Raw genomic sequence first — 6,290 nt, forward strand, 5'->3', positions numbered from 1 at the left:
GGAAAGGAAACAGGAGTTCTCAGCTGTCCTCTCTTGGGATGGAACCTTATAATGGTATCCTCTGTGATCTCATGCCCCAGAGTCTCCATTCAGTGAGTAGGGGCTGGGCGGAAGAAGAGAGTCCTTACCTTTTGGCCAGTTCTAAGTCCTTGCCCTTGACTTAGCCTCAGCAACAGGTAACTGGGAGCAGTATGAGAAATGCTGAAGTCCTGCCCCTCCCAGGAAGAAAGTCCTCTGACTGGGACCTGGGGAGAGGGGAGAGGAGGCCTCTTGTCTTTGGTTGTACCAATCTGGAGCAGAGTTTTCATCTCACAGAGCTGGGAGCAGGGAGAGAGAGGGCAGTTCAAGGTTGGTGTTTGGTTCACATACCACAGACTCTTATCATAGTTTAATAGATTTTCTTGCACAGATACTTCTTTGTTTGCTGAGTACCCTAGGGTCATTTTCTGATACTTTAAATGGCTGTCTGTTCATTGGTTTCACTGGGGAGTGGGTCTGTGAGTTCTTTGGGCTGAAAGTCAATCTCTTACAATGGTTTTCAATTTAATGTTGGTTTCACTGATGATTTATCATCTTAAAATCCTATTTTAAGGGAACTTTGCATATAAATTGGGTATCTGGTGAATGTGTTAGTTACCTTTCTATTCCTATAACAAAACACCTGAGTTGACCAATTTACAAGGAGTGGAAAGTTTATTTTGGTCCACAGTCTTGGAGGTTTCAGTCCATGGTCATGACTTCAGTCATGACCCCAGTGCTTTAGGTTTTGTGATCTGGCAGCCCACCATGGCAGAAGCATGTGGTGGAGCAAAGCGGCTCATCTCATGGCCAGGGCTCAAAGCAGAGAAAGAGGAAGGGGCTGGGGGTCCGATTTCCTCTTCTAAGCCACACCTCCCAATGACTGGAAGACCTCCCCCTAGACTCTGTCTCTTGAAGGTCCCACCACCTTCCCATGGAGCCATGGGTGAGGAATAAGCTTTCAAACATGGGCCTTTGGGGGGACTGTGTCAGTCAGGTTTCTCTCACTGTGACCAAAATACACAACAAGAACCACTTAGAGGAGGAACAGTTTATTTTGGCTTACAGTTTCAGAGGTTCAGTCCATGGTCAGCTGACTCCACTACTCCGGGCCTAAGGTGAGGCAGAACATGGGGAAGGAGGGGTTGGCAGAGGGAAACTGCTTCTCTCCCTGCAGCAGGAAGCAGAGCGGGGAAGGGGCTGCAGAGAAGATGCACCCTCCCAGGGCAGCCCCCAGTGACTCCCTCCTCCAGCCCCGCCCCACTGCCTGCAGTTACCACCCAGTTAGCACATTCAAACTAGGATGGACTGATCAGGTCCCAATCATCTCGACTCTGAATAGTCCTGTGTTAATTTGGAGGACACCTCAGATCCAAACCATAGGAGTGAATCTAAGGAGTTGTTAACTTTTTTTTTTGAAGGTGTGATAATAGCATTGTAATTATTCTTTAAAAGAGTTCTTATGTGTTAGAAATACACATGGATGCCTGACACAGGGTGCAAGCCTGTAATCCCTGCTAATCAGGAGGCTAAGGCGGGAGGATCCCAGGTTGGAGGCCAGCCTGAGCAGTTTTCACTTGTGATGGAGTATGGGTTATGGTTTTACAAAACCAAGAGATTAATCTGGGGACGCAGCTCGGGGTAGCGCACTTGCCTGGCATACTGGAGGACCTAGCTTCAATTCCCAGCAACCCCTGCCCCAGCTGCCATAGGAGCGAAAAACAAACAGAAAGCCCAGAAAGTTCAAAACTTCAAGTACTCTGTGTTCTGAAACAATCACGTGGAAGCAGCTCTGCACAAACACAGTTTCACTAAAATCAAATTACTTCTCAGTAGCTGAAATGGCATGAATTTCAATCAAGTCCCCAATCAAAATTTATTACAAGTTCTCATTGTGCATCAGAAGCTTCTGTCGTTTCAATCAAAATCATTTTTAGACGATTAATGATTTTTTATGAACAAAAAGCAATGATGAAAATTGCTTCTGTTGTATGTCAGGAATTTATAACAAGGCAAATTTATGCCCTGCATTGAAGTTGAGTGGAAACTGAGCTTGCAAGACAAAGTACAGTTGATGGCGCCTTTTGACTATGAGCCAGGATGTTTGGAATCAATCAGAAAGTGGATTAGCACTTGTGAGTCACACAATTACAGCCTAATGTCTTTCAGGATTTAAAAAGTTCCTTTTATATGTTTTTTTTCTATAGACCTATTAATGGGAAGATTTCCCCCCTACACTTCTTAAAAATGGCGACTTAATTTCCATTTATTTTGCTGTAAATGGAAATTTACTTTGACAATAGATAATTGATTTGCCTGTTTGTATTTGCACAGAGAAATAGTCAAAATTTGCATAATTATAATTGGTCTTGATAACAATAGGAAACAAAAGTGTTAAAAGTATGAAACAAAACTATTCTTTCATCTCAATTGTGATGCTATAACATTGCCTATATCATAACTCATTCACTGTTTCCAAATAAATCAGTAATTTATCCTTTTTTGACTTATTCTTTTTCTATCTATGAAGTTATATTAAAATTACTCACGGTGATTTCATTAGTTTGAAATCCAAGTTGAATACGTACGTCACCTTAATCTCTCCACCCAACTCCCAGAGCCTCGAGCCCACTTGGACGGCAGCTGTCTTCTAACTCACCTCCCTGACTTCCAGCTTGTCCTTCCAAATTCACCTTCTACTCAGCTGGCCACCTGTGTGGTTCATGCAAAACGCAGAACTGACCGCCTCTCTCTTTGGCTTCTTGTTCAGTGTGCCAAACCACTGAAGGCGGTTTCTCAGTCTTGAGTACAGATACATGGAGAAGCCCCATCTGAGAGTTTGAGACACTCGGTGAGTTAGCAGTGACGAGCTTTCCTGTGTGGAAGACTGCTAGCAACCCCAACTACAAATGAAACTGTTACGGTGCTGGGGACAATGCCAAGACCCTCCTTCAAACCCTGATCCCTGCCATCAAGTCAGGAATACCTCAGATGTGTTGCTCAGAGTAATAGGCATGAGTTCATTAAAAGAGATGGGAAAGGGGAAAAGGGGACACTCTCAAAGGACAGAGTCGGTCCTCTCAGAGAAGAGAAAGAGAGCATGCTCTCCTGTCCTCCAGTTTTATTGGGGTTCTAGGGAAGTTTCCAGGGAGTCCAGCCTAGGCCTACCTCTCGACTTTTGACTGACAGCAGGATGACATCAGGCTTTCAAGTCCCCATTGTGCATGACAACTCTAGGTCACTTTGACCCACGCTGACTGGTTCTAATTGGAACCTGTTCTTACAGATTATCCCCATCTCCCTGAGTTCTGGTATCTGATCTGTGTAAGGTCAGTCACAAAAGACCCCCCTCTTCTTATTATTGGCATTTGGGGGCCTACATTTCTCCTGCAGATAACAGGTAGTAACATAGTCTGTCGACTGAAGCTAGGCAGGGCTGCAAGTTAACTGCTTTTTAAAAGAGGAAGCATGTGGGATTCAGCACAGTGGACCCATTTTAAAGAGTTCGTCTCTTCTCCAATGGCTGGCATTGGAGAAGATAATGCTAAGTGAAGTTAGCCAATCCCCAAAAAACAAATGGCAAATGTTTTCTCTGATATAAGGATGCTGACTTATAGCGGGGTAGGGAGAGGGAGCATGGGAGGAATAGATGAGCTCTAGATAGGGCAGAGGGGTGGGACGGGAAGGAAGGCGGCAGGGGGTTAGCAATGATGGTGGAATGTGATGGACATCATTATCCAAAGTACATGTATGAAGACATGAATTGGTGTGTACACACTTTATATACAAACAGATATGAAAAATTGTGTTCTGTGTGTAATAAGAATTGCGATGCATTCTGCTGTCATGTATTTAAAAAATAAAAGCAATTAAAAATAAATAAAAAAATCCCGCCACACTGAACACAAAGGCATAAGGCAAAAAAAAAAAAAATTATTTTTTTCTCTCTTTTTTTTTTTTTTGATACTGGGGATTAAACTCAAGGGTACTCAACCGTTACTGAGCCACATTCCCTGTTCTATTTTGTATTATCTTTAGAGACAGGGTCTCACTGAGTTGCTTAGTACCTCATAATTGCTGAGGCTGGCCTCAAACTTGTGATCCTTCTGCCTCAGCCTCCCAAACTGCTGGGATTACAGGAGTGTGCCACCATGCCTGGCTCAAATTATGTTTTTATATATGCATGAATACACCAGAATGAACCCCACCATATAATTAACATGTACTACTACAAAAAAGGCTTATATTGAACATTTAAAAGAATATGAAAATAAAACACCTGACTAAACATTCTTCTTAGATCTTTATGTAACAAGGACAGGTTAAATTCGTGTATTTAATTATGTTCCCTCCTGAAATACCACTAAAATGATAATGTACAGAGTTTTAAAAACACAAGCCAAGCTCTTTGGATGGTGTAAAGAGCTAGTCAGGGGGCTGAGGTAGGAGAATTGCAAGTTTGAGGCCAGCCTCAACAACTTAGAAAGACCCTGTTTCAAAAATAATAAGAGCTAGGGATGTGGTAAACACCCTGGGGTTCAATCCCCAGTATAGGGGTGAGGGAGGCATAAGCTGGGAAGCTTGAAGAAGACAAGATTGTGGAGCACAACAACAGGTTCTGGAAATTAAAACAGAAGGGTAAATGGTAACTGATTTAACATCTCTAGTTAGCTGAGTACTAAACTATTAGTGAAGAGCAAAACCACACCAAGTTATGCTATAGAAGCTTCCAAACAGGAGTTGACACCCTGCACCTCTGGAAACAGGATGAAGGGGTGAAAATTGGGAGAAATCTATTTAACAAGCTTCCTTTTTGTACCCTATTTGCCCACTAGATTGCCCCTCCCAACCCTGTGTCTTAGTCTGTTTTGTGTTGCTATAAAAATACCTGAGGCTTGATAACTCAAAGTAAAGAGGGTTAGCTCATGGTTCTGGAGATTCAAGAGCAAGCTGCTGAGCCTGCTTTGGCTCTGGTGAGGGCCTCATGGCAGATGGCATCACAATGGTGGGAGCATGAGAGGAAGAGATTTCATGGTGATTCAGGAAGCAAGGACCGGAGAAGAGGTGCCAGGCTGCTGTTATAATAACCCACTGTCTCAGGAGCAAGACCTACATTAATCCCTTCCCAAGGGCGGTGCCCCCAAGATCAAGTCATCAACCACTAGGCCTTGACTCTCAAAGATTCACTTTTCTCAATACCATTAAATTGGGGACCAAGCTGCCAGTCCATGAACTTTAGGAGGACAAACCATATCCAAACGGTAGCATCTGGCAAAAGACCAAAGGTATTTTCCTCTGGAAAGTTAGATCTTAATCTGGAGGACAATTAGCCCAGTTGAAGATGTGGAATGTTAATGGAGTGGCACATATTAAGGGAATATATGGTTACTCAAAGTTTTCAGAAAGGAAGATAAAAATGATGAATGGATGGAGAAAAGTAGAAAAGAATAAGCTATTTGGATGGTGCACATCTGTAAGGATACATAGAGGAGGCCTGATGCCCAAATAATAGAAGTTTCAGAAAAAAAAAAATTTATGATACTTGTGCTTGAACCCAGGCGTATTTTATCATTGAGCTATAACCCCAACGCTTTTTAGTTTTTATTTTGAAACAAGGTCTCACCAAGTTGCTTTGGGCCTTGTTATGTTACTGAGGCTACTCTCAAACTTGTGATCCTCTTGCGTCTACCTCCAGAGTCACTGGGGTTACAGGCGTGCAAAACCATGCCTGGCTTTAGCCTAAACCTGTGATCCTCTTGCCTCAGTCTAATGAGTCATTGAGATTACAGGTGGGGGCCATCATGCTTGGCCCTAAGATTAATTCTTTAATAATTTTTTTGTAGAATTGAAAGATATGAGTGTCTAGAGTGAATGGGTCCCCGCTACCCAGAGAGAAATTATTAGGATTCATGATAAAGGTTCAAGAACGACTTTGGGGTTTTCAACGCGGAGGTTAGAAAACAATGGAGCAAAGGCTTGGAAACCATGAAAAAATCGTTCCAACCTAGAATTCTACAGCTAGCCAAACTGTCAAGGCAATAGTGGAGCAGGCGTTTCCAGAATTAACGTCTTCAAAACTTTTCTGCACTCTACTCCTTTTCAAAAGGAAGTTGCCAGCCGCGATCCTTTATCAGGGGGGGAGAATTTTTAGGCGGAAATAAGCTCTCAAAAAAGGAAGTTGCCAGAGGATTTGCTTAAACAAAGTGAGAATGTAAAGTAGGAAGAGGACAGGACGTGGGTACAGAAAGGAGATTCAACACAGGGTGACAGTG

The sequence above is a fragment of the Marmota flaviventris genome, chromosome 17 (genome assembly GCF_047511675.1).
Source record: "Marmota flaviventris isolate mMarFla1 chromosome 17, mMarFla1.hap1, whole genome shotgun sequence".
NCBI classification, from domain to species: domain Eukaryota; kingdom Metazoa; phylum Chordata; class Mammalia; order Rodentia; family Sciuridae; genus Marmota; species Marmota flaviventris.